Source organism: Gopherus evgoodei, chromosome 18, assembly GCF_007399415.2.
Source record: "Gopherus evgoodei ecotype Sinaloan lineage chromosome 18, rGopEvg1_v1.p, whole genome shotgun sequence".
Lineage (NCBI taxonomy): Eukaryota > Metazoa > Chordata > Testudines > Testudinidae > Gopherus > Gopherus evgoodei.
In genome coordinates this window covers 9,746,909-9,764,808 of record NC_044339.1, presented here as the reverse complement: position 1 = coordinate 9,764,808, position 17,900 = coordinate 9,746,909, and the positions used below count along the sequence as shown (strand labels likewise).

Below are 17,900 nucleotides of genomic sequence, written 5' to 3'. Positions count from 1 at the left end.
TATTTTTGTGGATACAGGCTAACTTGGCTACCCCTCTGATACTTCTGTTAAGTTAATCTTTATTCATAGACCTCTTAGAATATCCATCCTTAACACTGCAGGAGCAAGTTAATGTGTTTTACAGTGCGGGAAAACATAGGACAAGATATCGTGTGATATTCTCTCATGATTCCTTTCACTATGTACACAGACTTGCCATTGAATAATGGGAAATATCCAAAACTGAAGTCTATTACATAACTGCCTATCCAAATAAATACCTTTATTTATTTGGATGAGATTCTCAGACAACTCCATGTTTATTTCCTGGTATGGAAGTAAATACCACACCAAATATTTATTTTGTAGGCTTTGCTACCCATACCAGGGGTGCCAGTCAGGAGCAACTGGCATAGTTCTGCAGAAAACCCTGCGAAACACTTAACATTTTTAACGTGTTTAAAATATTCAGGCTGCTCCTTCTAGTAGTATTCAAACTGTTTAAAAATTGTAAGGAAAGCAGGGCCTGTTTGTGCTAAAGGACAGTCCCAATGAGGCTGTGTTTTTTTTTTATGGTGATTTTGTTCTTGAACATTGTTTTATGCATAAAATCTAATTGCTGCAAATAAATTGTGGATGAGGAAATACTTTTAAAGGCATTTTGTATGTGGCATAATGTGCACTGTAGCTTGATGCCTTGATGTGGTCTGGACACTAGAATACTGCAGTGAATCGCTGTTAGTGCTGGTTACATTAGCAATTGTATAACTATTCAGTTGAATAGGATGTGACACTGTAAAATGTGTAATAACTGGTTAAGTTTTGCAATTTTTGGTGATTGAAAACATTTTTTATTTATTATTTATGCATAGTTACATGGCACACTCCAGGAAAATTAAGAAGTGTGAAACAAGTTTAGAAAAGCATCCTACACATTACATTAGATATTAGATTGAGATTTTTAAAAGTTGCCTAGGGACTATAGATCCATTTACCTATTCATTTGCAGTCCTTCCAACATTGACACTGAAACTTCTTATCAAATGCTTATTTAGTGCTCAGACCACTTTCCTACTGGTGTTTGTTCACCACTGTTTGGCACCTTGTGATCATTTTCAGCAGTAAGATCACCAGTGAATTAGTCACTGCTCTCCTGGTTTTGATGTTTTGGTAGAAGCTTCCATTGCCATTGTATCTTGCCTGTTCTGTGATCGTATCCTTCGCTCTGTAAGGCTCTCAGTCTATCACCTTTTACAAACACAGAATTCACGCACAACATTTTCCAAAGGGAAAAGCTCAAAATAGCATAGATCTGCATTCCAAAAGGAAATCTGATCTTTTTCAAGAGAGTACAGGTATTACCATTGCTAAAAGAGGTGACAGTTATTGGAACGTGCTCTTCAAAGCAGCTCTTTTCTCCCAATTAAGCAAGCTTACATTTACCATTGCATCTCATTTATGTAATTGACTACCCTGTGGATTTATCTAACCATCACTTTATGATCTGATCATGGATGGAACAATGAAGGTGGCTGAAATATCTGGACTCGGGGAATGAAAACATGAAGCTCTTCCCTCTTACCTAGAGATTGTACCTGACGTGTTGGTAAGATGAAGTGAGAGGTATCAGCTTAATATTTAATACATACTCTGGCACTGTAGTCTACCCTTCTATGGAACTAGTGAGCTAGTAGGTCTTTTCCACCTCTTTTAACTACTATTATCTTCTAGACTAGCAGGAATAGAAATTAGTCCTGTAGACTAGGACTAGTAGCATAGGGAACAATGCTGCCGTGGCAGGACTGTGGGCTAGCTCTCATACTATCTCTAACATCCTTTTATCAACTGCCCCAGCCAGCCAATTCAGGAAGCTGTTGCAAACATCTTGATTACCCCCTGAGAGCTCGCCTCAGTGAAGTTGCCTGGCTTCACAGACAGACCAGGTAATCTGGCCTGACAACCGGGCTCTGCCCCACAAACCCATGCTGGCTGGAAAGTCCAGTGGTCTTCTAAAATGCATTTGATGTGTTTATTCTGAAATTAGGCTTTGTATATTAACACTAGTTTCTGCTGCTATATTTTGTGTGTCAGCTTTTTCCATTGTGAGCCCTTCTTTTAAAGCCGGTGGTCTAATTTGAGTGCAAAATATTACTTGGCAGTTAAGACATCTTAAAGGTTCAGACAAACAGCTGTTAGTAGTTTTAAAATGTTTATGGGAATTTAATGTATAATTTTTCTTTTTAACCATAAAGGACAGAAAGGATTAGTAATTTCTTATCACTCTTGTTTTGTTCCTGGATGAATCTTCCTTAAATATTTGGTGGTCTCTCATTTCCATATTTTATTGCAATTTCCCATTTTATTTTTAATTCCAGATTACATTTTCAAAAGTGAATTTTCGTCAGATCTGAGATCTAGCCCTCCTCTTTTGATCTTCGGATCTATAGACATTCAGGGATTACAGAGATAGGTGGAACAGTAAAACCCCTCAGAGTTACGAACACTTCAGGAATGGAGGTTGTTCTTAACTCTGAACAAAACATTATGGCTTTTTAAAGTTTGCAATTGAACATGACTAATACAGCTTTTAAACTTTACTATGCAGAAAAAGTGCTGCTTTCCCTTTGTTTTTAGTAGTTTACACTTAACACAGTACTGTACTGTATTAGCTTTTTTTTTTTTTTTTTTTTTTCCAGGGGAGGGGGATGTGTCTTACTGCTGCCTGATTGTGTACTTCCAGTTCCAAATGAGATGTGTGGTTGACTGGTCAGTTTGTAACTTTGCGGTTCTACTGTATATGAAAACATACATAGAAAAGAATGTATGTATTTTATGTGTCCTTTCACCTGTTAAGGAAAATTCATTTTTTGCCCCCACTAAACACAAGAAAATTTGTGTATCCTTCAGACTTGGAGTGGGGTAGATGTCTTGATTATTTTATTTTGTTTTTTTTGTTGTTTCAGTTAATTTAATAGATGTTCCTTGGAGCGCATGAGCTCATTCCCAAGGCTTTTTGCAGCTTATAAATATGACAGTCAAAAGTTTTCTTTTTCTTAGTCCCATTTTTTTGTAGGTATCGAAAGCTTAATCCTAAAGTGCACCAGAGCTCTGTCAGAGCATCCTGATGATTCTCTGCATTATGTCATGGGGCTCGCACACCAGGAAGGGATCGCTCAGGAATCTTCAGTAGCCTGTCAATGGCAGCTTTAAAGGCCCCACCTGCTACCAACAGACTGGCACGAGCAGCAGAATGGGGCTATAAACTGATGGTTCTGGCTGTTAGGGACTCCACAGGTGACCCAGAGCTGGTGTCATAGTTGTATGTACCTCCTCAGTTTCCCCCCATGTAGAGGGTGAAAATCACCCATTCAGAGTGGCTCTACAGACTCCTTAAACCTAATGAGATCTTAAATGGGGTTTTGTGCATTCCTGTTACTCTGGGGCAAATTGCACCCTGAATGAATAGCTGAAAATATTGATGGACAAGAAATTATCCAGCCCTTTTTTCAATCCAGCTACATCATTTTATTCCGTGACCACCTCGTATTGAATTTCACATGCTGTGTATTGGGTTGTGTTCTACACTCTCTTCAGAAGACACCTATCCCAACTCTCATTACATTCATAGGTTAAAATTCACCAAAATGTTAAGTGGGCTTCACAGAGCTTCCACACTGAATAAAGGAATCAGTGAGGGAAGGAGGTTTAAATCTTACCAAGGTGTGTGTTCTACAAGAAACAAAGTAGCATAATCTTTAGTGTTTATAGTCCTATTCCCTTATTTATTTTAAACCAGTTTTGTTTGTATGTCTGTTAATGGGCCTATCACCCTGATTAACCATAGGGTACTTCTGTGCTGCATTTTGATATTACATGTCTTGTTAGCTGCAAGTAATAATATGCAGTGTGTAGCCTTACAATGAGCACTTATTTTGCATTATTGTGAGCCAGAAAAGATCCATGTTCCTGAATTCATCCCTCTGTAATGTTATGAATCTAAGTAAGTTGTGCACAGGATAGCTTGTGACAGCCTATTACTTCTGTGTTTGTATTCTCTAGGTTTCCATACCACACCCATCACTACATACCTGAACACTTTGCAGAGTCAGCAAATTAAGCAGAAAAGCTAGTGTCTATCAGTTGGAGTTTCCTCTGCATTTCTGTTCATCCCCATGGGAAAAATGCATGTATAGTACTTTTTTAAAGTTAATGTGCTAGGTGGTGGGGCTGGGGAAGTCAAGTTAAAAATTTATTTGTCTAATAGTATTCAAGCCCCCACCAAGAACAAGGTCTTATTCTGCTAGTTGCTGTACGTATGCAGAATAAGACAATCTCTGCCCCCAAAGAGCTTATATTGTAAATAGCCAAGAGAATTGGAGGGAGGGAGGGGGAACAGGCACAGAGGTGTGAAGTGACTTACCCAAGGCTACACCTGCAGGTCAATGGCAGAACCAGGATTAGAGTCCAAGTTCCTTGATTCCCCAGTGCCCCTTCAGCTGCATTTAGGCCAGAATGTAGTGATTTTAGTAACGTTTGGTTCCTGTGTGGGTGAATTCTATGGCCTGGGATTCACCCCAAGAAGGTCCCATCTCCGGCACCAGCCCTGATGGCGCACAGTTTTGTTACTGAGCTTGGTCACTGGCAAGATCCTGGAGACAGAGTTGACCTTTTAAGTATCCTTAGCCCAGATCATTTAGCACTTTGGACAATAACAAAGCAGGGCTCTATGAGACGTCAGTGTATGCGGGGAAGCCCCAGGGTGTGCGCTTTTGACAGTGCGTGTTGCTGAAATTGTGCTGTTGCATTCTGCTCTAGTTGCAGTTTTCTTGTGGCTGATTCAAGCCCAAGTAAACTACGCTGCCATAATCCATCTGGGAGGTTATGGCGAGCCTGAGTATTGTGCCACAGAGTTCTAACCACTTAGCAATGGTAAAAGGTGGATGCTGCTAAATGAAAGCCTGGCTTTAGCTAAGAGTCCAGAACTGCTAAACTGCAGGCTGTTTTGGGCTGTTTGAGTGGCATATAAACCAGGGAGAAATATCTATTTTACTTTAAGTGTGGTAAAGCAGTCATGGTAAGGTTAACTGGGTTAGCCAGAATACTGTGGGGTAGTCATGGTTCAGTTTTTGTGGGAGTTACACAAAGAGGGAGAGAGTTATGGTGCAATTAAATAGAACAGCGAGTTCCCAGCCTGTAAACCTGTGAGTAGACTTGGTTTTTTTGCACTGAGTGTTCCGTTACAAACATATGTCCCTAAAATAAATTCAGGCCTAAATTCCCCAGGTGTGGGCCATCCGCAGCTCCTATTGAATCAGCAGGAGCTGGAAGTGCTTGGCACCAATGAAAATCAGGCCATCAGCTTGTAAAATGACCTTGAAGAGGAAATGCACCCTAGCTGATAAAGCCATGGATAAGAAGCTGGGATCTTGGGTTCTAATCTCAGCTGCTTAGTTACTGACTCCCTGTGCAACCTTGGTAAGTCATCTGACTTTCTGTGCCATGGTCTGCTCACTAGGGAAACTAGGTAAAATGGAGGATCTCACTGATGACCAGGAGCTGCAGCTGACCTGACCTGACCTTTGCATGGTAAGTAAATTCTCTAATACTCCCTGCATTTTATAATTAGAATTAAAATCTTGGAAGTAATATAAAATTTTACAGCACAGCTGAAAAAATAGGAGATCCTAGAGCTTATTATAAAGCAAAACAATGCATTAAGGCGTAACTATTTAGGATCACCAATATCCCATATTTAATTCTAAGAGAAGATTAATGCTTATTATAAACAAAAATTAGGATATTACAGACAATGTTTTTGAGCCTTAGCCTGGGATTTGCAAAAGCATCTAAGTGTTAGGTGCTCAAATCCCATTGAAAATCAGTTGGAGTCAGGAGCCTGATTTTAGACTCCTTTGTGAATCCCAGTCGGAGTATTAACTGTGCCCACATTAGGGGAGTGCTTTGGTTTAACTATCAGTACAAAACCTGTGTGTAGACGAGTAAATAGATCTCTTTATAAATTCCAGCCTCAGTGCCTAAAATTAGGCTTCTAACTCCATATTTATGCCCCTATACAGAAAAGCTGTGTGCCTACACTTGCCATTGAAGTCCATGGGGCCTGCAGAAGCTGAGCACCTTTGAAACTCTGGCCACATCTATTAAGGTGCCCAAATATTTTTGTTGCTTCAATTTTAATAAAAAAGATGTGAATACAAAGCTCTACGTCAGGGATGGACAACTGGCAGCCCAGCTCAGGGCAGGGGAGCTGGTGGCATGAGGCCAGGAGGGAGGTAGGGTGTTAGGGTGGAGGGGCTGCTTGAGTGCAAATAGGCATCACATGATGCTGTGGTGAGAAGCAACAGTCTGAAGCAAGGGACCAGACCCAGTCCTGTGGGACAGGAGCTGCCACTGCAGGGTGAGTGTGGGTTGGGCTCGCGCTCCACCCCCCTGTTCCAGAACCTTCTACCCCTCAGAGGCAGGACTTGACCCAACCCCACCCTAGCTCGTGTCACACCCCCTGAGAGAACCCCCCCCCCGCAACACACACCCCAGCCTCCCAGAAGGTTTTGGTGGATTTTGTGGTCCTCTGCTACCTTATAGCTGCCCATCCCTGCTCTAGGTACCTTAATACATAATTAATACAGCAAAATCCCAACAACATTAAAGTACTCAGAAAAGGAATTCTTCCAGCTTACTACCTACTAAAAAGAAAAAAGCTCCCCTCTACCCTTTCATCATTCTGTGAAGCATACTCAACCCTCTCCAACAGATGTCTTTTGCAGCCTGCCTGGAAAGTCACCAGATTTGGGCTATTTCAGATTTATATGATTGAGGAGCCGAAATTTAGGCACACAGATTTGGAAATATTTGTCAATGTCAAGTAACTTCCTCCAGTTGCTTAAATTTGATGGGCATTTTACTGCCTTGTAATGTTGCCCGTGGACAGTGGGTGGCAGGGAAGAAAGTGCATTCTTCTGGATTTCACGGATCCTCTGGACTTGTTAAATTGGAGAGTGTGAATTTAGTGTGGCATTGCATTAATGTCATGTTATGTAATTACCCTTCCTAAATTCAGGGGAAAACCTTTCTCACTGAGGTCCCTTATCAATTGTTGCACTCATTGACCAGAAATCATCCCAGGGGCTGGCTAAATGATTTGAACAACCTGATGAATATATGGATTCAGTTGGAAGTAGATGGATTTGTCATTTCAGAATAAATTCCTGGAATGATTGCATGCAGTCTATTCATAAAACTGTCTAGGGAATAATACACATGTTCTGAAATGAAATATCAGGAAATAAATCTTTTTAAAGGTTCTAGCAATGATATAAACCATGTTTCAGTGCATGTGCTAATCATCTAAATGGATCATGATATGAAAAGCAAATAGGCTTTTACTTCTGGAGTTGTTGGTGTTTTAAGTTCGGGGAAAGTTCTGTGGACTGCATTATACATGAGGTCAGACTAGATGATCACATAATCCCTTCTATGAGCTCAAGTCTTCTGACCTCCTATTCCTAAAATGCTCGTTTTCTAGGTATGTGTGTATTGTTTCAACAGTGCGCCATCACTCTGATGCGAGGGATGGAAGAGCATGGTCTTCAGCTGTATACCATCTAATAGCTCCATTATCCCTATCTAATGTGAATGAGTGATTCTCAGACTGTTTATCTTGTGGAGCATTTAATTAATATAGGTGGGGCCATAGGCACTGACTTCCTCTCTACCTCAGAAGTATTCGACCTCTGCCCCAGGCCCCACTTCCACTCCACCCCTTCCCCCACGGTTCCCCCGCCTCACCTCTTCTGGCCCCACACTGCCTCTACCCGCCCTGCCTCTTTCCACCTCTTATCTGAGTGTACCCTGTCCCAGCTCCTCCTCCCCCCTCTCTCCGAGCACCTCCTACATGCCACGGAACAGCTGATGCACGGTGGGCGGAGGTGGTGGGAGGGAGGAGGAGGAGTTGATTGGCTGGACTGCTGGTGGGAGGCGCTGGGGGGAGCTGGCTGCTGGTGGGTGCTAAGCACCTGCTAACTTTTTTTCTGTGGGAGCTCCAGCCCTGGAGCACCCATGAAGTCAGTGCCTGTGAGTGGGACTGGGAGCTCTACGTATTATTCAGATTTCCTGACACTTCCCATTAAAAGATGCTGTTTTCAGTTGCTTATAATTTTGCCAAACTTTAACCACTTGGGCAGGAATTTTCCATACTGATTGTGTCTCTCAAGCTGAAATAGTGGTTCATTTTTGGGGGTGGGTGGGTAGGGGAGGATTCAGCCAAAATAGCTCAGCCATTTCCAAGAGCAAAGCCAGGGGAAAATATGGAAAAGTAATGCTATTTTGCTCGTTAAAAAGTGCTTAAGACCTTATCTTTGAACAGGTGTAGCACTCCCCATGCTTTGGAGCAGGGACTTGAAATTTGGCAGAGGGTGTGGCCTTTCTGTCAGAGATGTGCCTTTTGCCATCCCCAAGAAAAAACACCTGGTTTCGACCAAGTTCTAATCCTTTGACAAAAATCAGTTTGCAGATGCTTAATAGAGACATGCTAGAGCTTAGCAGATAAAATCTCTCCAAGTGGGAGAGCTCTATGTGGTGGCTTTAAAGATTCCAGCCCTGTTTGACCCATGTGGGTGTCAATAGGATGCCACTTCTGTTTTCAGTTTTGCTTTTTTTAAAACCTGGGAAATGACACACACAAACTCAGTTAAAAGGTAGTTATTAAGGTTGCATAGTCAAGCATTCAAAAGTTAGGAAATGCCAGAATTAAAGTTGCCCATGCAACCTTGACTTGGCCCCTTTGTACATGAATGTTGTTATAACCTTTAATTACTTGACCACATGCTATTTTTCCATGGGACCCCTGCCACATTCAGTGCACAAGGAAGGGATCTGCTTTGGGGATGAATTGGGGCATATGGTGCAGGAGATTGTAGGCCCCCTGATTCTGTGTTGCAGACACTGGGTGGTATGTATGTAATGTAGTGATTGAGGCAGGGGATTGCAGGAAGAGAAAATGGATGGTCTCATGGTTAAGATGGGAGAATGCTTCGTTGGAGTACTGGGCTCTGTCCCTGCTTCTGCCACGTAGTTCCTGTGTGATGCTGGGGAAATCACTTAAATCAGACCTCTCAGAAACGGTCACTAACTCTGTATTTCTCATTTTCTGGAGGCCCAAAACTGAGACGTGGGGCCTGATTTACAACTGTGTGCACTCAGCACTTCTGCAACTGAAGTCTATGGGAGCGGTACTTGAAAATACAATGTTTTATTATAATACTATGAAATCTGAAAAATCAGGTCTTGGGTATCTCAAATTGAGCACCCAAAATTAATGGGATCGTTGGACCTTAATTTTTGTGTGCTTCCATTCCTCATCTGTAAACTGGAGATAATACCCCTCACCTCCCAGGGTGTTGTGAAAATTGATTGATTGATGTTTGTGAAGAACTCAGATACTATAGTGATCGGCCCCATAGAGCAACCCAACAGGCAGTTCACAAGTCTGTCTCCAGAGCACGGTTTGCATAATGTACTGTAAATAGGGCCTAGGGCCACACATTGAACAACGGGGTTAAAAAGAAAACATTGAATAGCAGCTCATTAAATGAACCCAGTCCAATCTCTGTACTGAATGTGGCAGGGATCCTGTGGGGAAAAAAAAAATGTGTAACCATGCAATTAAAGACCATTCCATAATGCAGAGGCACCCAGAGGCCAAGTTAAGGTTGCATGGGCAACCTTAATTCTGGATTTGCTAACTTTGGATTGCTCGATGTGACACCTTTCATACAGTAGTCTTTAACAGTTTTTGTGTGTGTAATCAATATCAAGGCTGTGTTAGAGAGGACTTGGACAGATCAAGCCCCTTTGTGCTAGGAACTCTGCAAACGTACTCACAGTCCCTGCTTGGAAGAGCTGACAATCTATATAGATATTAGACAGACAAAGTATGGGTGGGGAAACAGAGGTGCAAAGAGCTGATGTGACTTGTCCACAGTGGCCACAGCAGGTCCTTGGCAGAGCCAGGTCTCATGATTCTCAGCCCAGTTCTCTACGACCGGACCATCCCTCTCTCTCCAGATAAGAGATCCCTCTTGGGAGTAGATTCAGAGGGGTAGCCGTTGTACTCCTTGTTGTTTTTTGCTCTCAGGGTAGCTCCTCTTCCAAAACCCCTTTCCTACCTTCCCTGCAGCATCTTTACTGGTCCAATTACATGAAACAGCAATATAGGGTAATAAGAGATAAAAATGACACTAAATTCACCATAATCTGACACATGGCAGCTGGAATAGGTACCCCCATGCTATTTCTCTTCTGGGGGTAGAAATTTACATTTATTACTACTGAATCCTCTCTCCCTTCTGCTCCCAGCTCCCTCTAGGTCATCTTGCAGTTTGTCTTGTCATTCGTTGGTTGAGTTTACATCAAAGAAACAGCACGAAGCCAACCCATTCAAGTAAATGCACAGAAATACTTGACGACTTGGGTTAGGTGAAAAAAACAAAAACAAAAACAAAAAATAAACCACCACCCACCTCTAGAAGATTGACAGATGCTTTTCCATTGTGACAATAGCAGGTTGTCTGCTGATGATAGTTGAGAACCAGTGACATGCCTTCCAAAATAGGCAAAGCACCTCGTGCTGCGTGATCCTTTTAAGTTTCACAATCCAAGCAGGGCTGGCTGAGTCATTCCTTGGATCTGAGAACTGTCAAGGAGTTGTGAGAAGTGGCTTGGTTGATTGAGCAGGTGACGCTCCATGTTTGAGTCATTTTTGGCCCAGTTCCCAGGCTGAGTGCTAGATGGCATTGTGCTTATGGAGCAGTGCCACCTTTCAGATGAGATGCAAAACAGGCGCTAACCAGTTGTCACTATGCCACTTAAGAAGAGTGAGAGGGTAAATCCCGGTTACCAGGGCCCAATTCAAGGTTGTAGAGCACCAGAGTCCACATCAGTTCCTCCTTGTAGTTTTAATTGGATCCGTTTCCTTTCTTGTCTGAAATGTTGTGTGCTGTTGCTCTGCATAGGCAGGGTACATACTATAGAAGTGAGAGTTACCGTACCCTGAAGGGGAAACTTGTATCTATGGGAGAGTAGGCTGTGTTTTCATTGTTGCTCTCCCCATGAGGGTTCTGCTGGAGAGAGAGAGAAGCTTTTTACTCCTTTGCCAAGAGTCCTCAGGAAAGCCCTGCCAGTGGAGGCTGCTGTAGGGATGAGCGGAATCAATACCATCTCCCAGTTGCCCTGACTATATCCTGCCAATTGGAGGGAAGATTTGTAGGCCCCTTGTACAGCTTTGTTGCCACCTCTTAGGGCATTCACTCCAGCAGGAGCTGGTGCAGCGCCTCTAGGCAAATCCAGCCTGCTGGGTTTTAACAGCCTATATCTACACTGTGGGCACTACAGTGGAACAGTAGCTGTAGCATAGACCACCACCTACAGCAAGGGAAGCGGTTTTTCCATCGCTGGAGGTAATCCACCTCGCTGAGAGGCAGTAGCAAGTCAACAGAAGACTTAGCTGCATCTACAGCTGGGGTTAGGGTGCTATACTTAGGGGTGAATTTTTCACACACACACACACACACACAACACACACAAACACACACACACACACACACACACACACACACACCCGAGTGCTGTAGCTGTGTCAACCAAACTTTTAAGTGTATCCCAGGCCTCAGTTTGAGTAGCGGTTCTGCTACAATTTCAGGTATTGCAGGATTCAGATTTGATGGTGTTTGCTTGGGCACAAGTTCGGCTGTTCAAATTCTTTGGGGTGTGAGGAGTTAGAGAAATGCTAGAGGATTAATTCTTTCCCCATTGTGCTGCCTTGCATGGTTTCACCAAACCACATGGCCCCCCCTTTCTCATGGAATCTAAAATAGAACCCTAAGACTCAGTCCATTCACAAATGCGTATTAGAAGTGTAACCTATTGTGCAGTTTTGTGTTCTGTAACCCCTTCTGTGCCTGGGCCACAGAGAACATGAGTCTGCTAAGTCTGCCAACTAGGGCACTTAGCCCTTTAGTCGTGATCTTAGCTTTGCTGGCCCTAGCTTCTATCCCCAGTAACAATGAAGGTGACTGCTATATTACACTAGCAGCTAGACTGACTTGCATATGCTTCAGTCCCCTGCAGTACTGCCAAGACATTATCACATCAAAGCGTCTTTTAATCGGCTACACCCAAAGCATTTTTTGCTGTGCTGATCCTCTGTGTATGTTGTTTTGTCTGAAGCAAACTACGTAACGAGAGATGCAGGGCTGAACCAAGCCATTTCAGTTCTGCTAGTGCTTAGTGTTCTCTCTAGTGTTCTTTTTATAATTCAGCTGGGGTGAGCACATTCATATAGAGGGTAGATAAAAATTGTATGAAGTCTTCCCAATCTATGATCTACTTTCTGTTAATATTAAATGATGAGCTTTATTCGTTCTCCTAACCAAGAGGGCAGTTCAGTGCACGTGGAAGACTTTTATCAAACTATCCAATTAGACTTTATGGCAGCATAAAAGAGGCATTTGAGTACTTCTAGTTTTAATCCAATGTTCTTCACCTTTTGGCACTCTGAACTCAATGTGCGTCTTAAAAAGGGCCGCAAGATACATTGCTGAAGCAATCCAGTTCATCCCACTGTAAAGGCTCAGGCCGAGATTTCCAAATGTGACCAGTGATTTCTGGGAGCCCAACTGGAAACATCTCGATGGACCTGAAAGCTCAAAGCATCCACTCTCTGAACATCAGGACCCTTCAAGCCTCTGATGCTGGGCTCCCAGAAATCACTACTTGCTTTTGAAAATCTTGGGTGTAATTCACCTTCTAACATGTGCAATAAGAACTGCATCAGGTTTTAAACAAAGGGTGAGGTTTTCAAGGGTCTCAGCGCTGCCTAAGTCCTATGTCTGGAGTCTATAGGAATCTTATCATTGATTTCAATGGGAGCAGAGTTAAGCCAGCCCCTGAGCACTTTTGAAAATGTCACCCTAGGAGGCCATCTGCACAGTGAAATGACTTGGGAACTGGCCTGATTGTTTTGTGTTGGCCTGAGGGAGCAGTGACCATTGTCATGATGTCCCCTAAACCACCATGGCTAGACAGTCCTGCTCTGCACCCCTAGAAAGCGGGCACTCCAGCTTCTCACTGATAAAAACAGCTTTTTCTAGCTTTGGTGGTTGAGAGAACTGGCCATAAAATCACATTATTTGGATTATGCCTTTTATGTGTCCCTTGTTTAGTGCTTGTAAAATCAAATCCAGCCCCGTTACCCAGCCTCCCTCCCACTGGTCTGAGTTGAGCACGGGACACTCTCAAAAGAACTGCAGTGGGACACATTGAAATCCTCCTTTTTGGTAAGCAGTATAAGGACTTTCCAGTTCCTATGTTATGGCTGTAGAGTAAAATGTGCAAGAAAAATCTGTCAACAAATTTCTTTTGGTCCAGTAGGTCCTCCCTTATTTCTCTTCGAAAAGTTCCCTGCTCCACAGTACAATCCATGGAACTGATGTTAGCTGATATTTCTTCATGTCCCCTGGTGGCTGCTCAATGTATTCATTCTTCCAGTAAGCACTATTGTAATGCAGCTGAGAGAGTGAGTTGGTTTTAGCAGGGTAATGTACTCGCAGTGTTTCATACCTGACCCAAAGCAGGAAGTACTAAAAATCCTGTTCCCAAGGAGATTAACCAGCCCAGTTTGCAAACCCAGAAGGTGGGCAGTTTGTTTGGAGAAGTTTCAGTTAAATGTGTGAACATTTGTGCGCTTGTCCAAAGAGGATTTTTGAACCTATTAATGTCAATCTGCATCTGCTGAAGTTGATTTGCTTATGGATCTTAAATTAGGAGGATGGAGGGCAACAAACATGCTCCCTGTCGGGGTCAGCAACCTTTGAGAAATGGTGTGCCAAGTTTTCATTATTTACTGTAATTTAAGATTTTGCATGCCAGTAATACATTTACATTTACATTTACAGGGGCCACTGGATGGAACCCCAGACTGGCAGCGGGCTGAGTGGGGCCGGCGGCTGGGACCCCGGCTGAGCAGGGCCAGTGGACGTAACCCCAGACCGACAGCGGCGGAGCGGCAGACAGACCCCAGACCAGCAGTGGCTGAGCCAGTCAGCCCGCTGCCGGTCTGGGGTTCCGTCCACCAGCCTCTGCCAGCCAGGGTCCTGGTCACCAGCCCTGCTGCCAGCCCGGGGGTCTGTTCATCCAGGCAGACAGCGGGCTGAGCAGAGCCGGCAGCCAGGACCCCGGCTGGCAGCAGAGGGCTGCTAAAAATCAGCTTGCGTGCCACCTTTTGGCACATGTGCCACAGGTTCTGACTCCTGCTCTATGTTAGGAACTAAACCAAATTGTGGAGTGGGGACATGGGGCGGTGGGGGGAGAGACTTCTGACCATGTACATATTTGTTATTAAATTAGGGGATCAGAAACTTAAGCTCCTCCAAGAAAAACATTTTTCAATTAAGTCAAATATTAAACCCTAAAATCCTCACTACATTTCCTTTAAATTTTGTCCTCTGCACCATATACTAACACTTGTTATTTTGTTACTATTATACTGCCCCATTCATTATATCTCAGCAGGATCTCTCATCTTTTTTGGATCTCCTAACTAGAAATCATGACAAATATCCTCTGGCTTCATTCCATTAGTTACAGAGCTGATGATTCTGGGATTTAATTGGGTAATGTGGAGGCTGACAGACACCTTTCAAGAATGTAAATTGCTCACCTGTGATGGAAGAAAAGATAATTTGCATGAAAATGCCAAGTGCTCTTTGTAAAGGAAGGGAGTGCACTGTTTAATGGACCTTCTTCTAATGGGCTAGTTAGATTACACATCCTTCTGCTTCCAACCCAGTGTTCAAGGATTTGGGGAGGTCGGAGAAGTGGACCTTAGAGGTTTGGAAAATGTTACTTTTCACTGAAGGTGATGCTTTCAAATCCTTTATCTCTACATTTCAGAGCATTGTGGTAGATTCTACTGGTGTAACTCTCTTTAAAATCAATGGCACAGCCATCCAGCATACTGGAGCTGAGTCCCTAACTGGTCTACACTACGACCTTAGGTCGAATTTAGCAGCGTTACTCGATGTAAGCCTTGGACCCATCCACATGATGAAGCCTTTTTTTTTTTTTGACTAAAGGGCTCTTTAAGTCAATTTCTTTACTCCACCTCCGATGAGGGGATTAGCGCTGAAATCAGCCTTGCTGGGTCGAATTTGGGATATTTTGTGGACACAATTCGATGGTATTGGGTGTGGACGCAATTTGACGGTATTGGCTTCCGAGAGCTATCCCAGAGTGCTCCAACTGTGACTGCTCTGGATAGCGCTCTCAACTCAGATGCATTGGCCAGGTCGACAGGAAAAGACCCACGAACTTTTGAATTTCATTTATTTGGCCAGCGTGTTTGCAGAGCTCATCAGCATGGTGTGCACATTGCCCGGCCTGTACTTTGTGAGAAGTCTATGATCATGTCCCTCTCGTCACCGCGCTGCCATCACCTCCTCGCCTGGTTTTGCACAAAACAATTGTCTGCCATTGCTCTGATGGAGGGAGAGGCAACTGACAACATGGCTTATAGGGAATTAAAATCAACAAAAGGGGTGGTTTTGCATCAAGGAGAAACGCAAACAACTGTCACACACGAATGGCCCCCTCAAGGATTGATCTCAAAATCCTGGGTTTAGCAGGCCGTTGATTTCACAGAACAGATCGGGTCAATTTCTTGTTTTGATCCATCTATATTTACATCTTAGGCTGGCAGCAGACCATGCAGTACGACTGCAAGCCATCATCATCTCCTGGGTGCTCGGCAGAAGATGCTGCATTACGATTGCTAGCTGCCATCATCTCCTGGCTGCTCGGCAGAAGATGATGCAATATGAGTGCTAGCCATTGTCATCCCCTGGGTGCTCAACAGAAGATGGGATTGACCTGGCTGAGTCACTCCCATGTCTGCCCACGTGCCCCTGACTGATCTCATCGAGGTCGACTAAAAGAGCACCCAGGAATATGACGACGATGGCTACCAATCGTAATGCACCATCTGCTTCCAAAAGGCAATGAGCTGCTGGTGTGTAGCAATGCTGTCCCATGTCTGCTAGCACCCAGGAGACATACGGTGACGGTGAGCTGAGCAAGTTCCATGCTTGCTGTGCTGTGGCTTCTGCTCAGGTAACCCAAGAAAAAAAGGCACGAAATGATTGTCTGCTGTTGCTTTCATGGAGGGAGGGAGGGAGAGGGGAGCCTGACGTGTACCCAGAACCACCCGCAACACTGTTTTTTGCCCCATCAGGCATTGGGATCTCAACCGAGAATCCCCATGGGCAGTGGAGACTGCGGGAACTGTGAGATAACTACTTACAGCTACCCACAGTGCAATGCTCCAGAAGTCGACGCTAGCGTCCGTACTGTGGTGCAGTCGGGAGACTTAATGCACTTAGAGCATTTTGTGTGGGGACACACACAACTGACTGTATAAAAACGATTTCTAAAAAACAAGTTCTGTAAATTCAACCTAATTTCGTAGTGAAGACATACCCGTAGGTCTTCTGTACATGAGCAAGTTGCCCTGGTTTAACTGAAATCAGTTTTCAAACCAGTTTAGCTAATATGGTGTAACCCCCCCTGTGTGGACACTCCTATTTCAGTTTGAGTGTCTTACTTTAATTTAGTATAAATCAATTAGGATTTTGTTTACCAAAACAAGCCATACCAATATGACCCCCTTTATATCAGTGTAACCGTGTCTATTCTAGGAGGTTGTAGGTTTGCCAGTTTTGTTTGGACATATTCCCAGAGGTTTCATCACGACATAATCTTTAATTAAAGATTAATCTTTGATTCCTGGAGGGTGGCAACCCAAGCCACTGCACTGATTTAACTAAATCTTTTTTTTTTTAAAAGTTAGTTTAATTTAGTTGGATCAGTACAAAAACCGTGTGCAGACAAGCACGTAGTGATATTTCTTTTTGGCTTCTTTGCCTTCCCCTTGTACACGCCGTATCTTTTCTGAGGTCAGCCCGGTTTCTGCAGCGAGAAGAATCTCTTGAACTGTGGCGCAAGGGTGGACTTGATACGTCACTGAGGCTGGATCGTAACTGGGCATCATTACCACCACTGGGCATCCTCAGAAATTCTCTCCCTTTGCTCTGCCCCCCTGCTAGCAATGGTGGGAGCATCAGTGAGACACGGGGGTTTGTTTACAATGTTAAAAACATTAGTGCCTCATTGTCATTGTTGTCCCCAGGTGGGGAAGTAGCAATGGTGGGAGAATATCTGCAGATGTCATGTCCATGCAGGCTGGTGGAGTGATAACTGGTTCTAGAGCTCGTGCAGCTGCAGGATTTTCAAATGGTTTAATGTGCGTGCAGTGGCTTATTGACTTCTTGGGAGTATCTCTCACCTGCTTGCTGATCCACCTGGCCCAAAAGCAGAGCTGCGACTATAAGAAGCAGCAAGCTCATGAGCCTCCCAAGAGGCTAATTTAAGGTCAGCAGAGACCTGGCTTGTTTTTCTGCGGGATCCAATCATTGAAGTTGTTCATAACAATGCAGGGCTACATCCTCACTCATTCAAAACACTTCGTGGGCATAACAAGCTCCATAAATATTGCAAAAATGCAAGTGGAACAAAGAGCCTTGTGTTGCTGTTGCAGACAGGTCCAGTTCCTCCTACATCTGCCCCAGATGGGCTTCACGTGGTGTTCGGGGCAGATCCCCTGTGTCTTTGTGTCATTTATTGAGTTCATACCTGATGCATTAAGTTGCTACATCAGTGTCCGTTCACTCTGCTATCTCTTGCCCGGCTCTAGTCAATGCTGCGCCTTCTCTCTGGCTGGGAAGGCAATGGCACCACCATGTGGGGGATTGTAAGGTACTTCTCTGAACAGGGCTCTTGCTGCAAAGGATGGGAGC

General features: G+C 43.8%; 1 protein-coding gene across 4 annotated transcripts in view; it reads left to right on the top strand.

Annotated features, from left to right (window-relative positions):
• The window catches only part of PRDM2 (PR/SET domain 2), a 118,709-nt gene that overhangs the window by 94,436 nt on the left and 6,373 nt on the right, over nt 1–17,900 (top strand). The gene's annotated exons all lie outside the window — the stretch shown is intronic.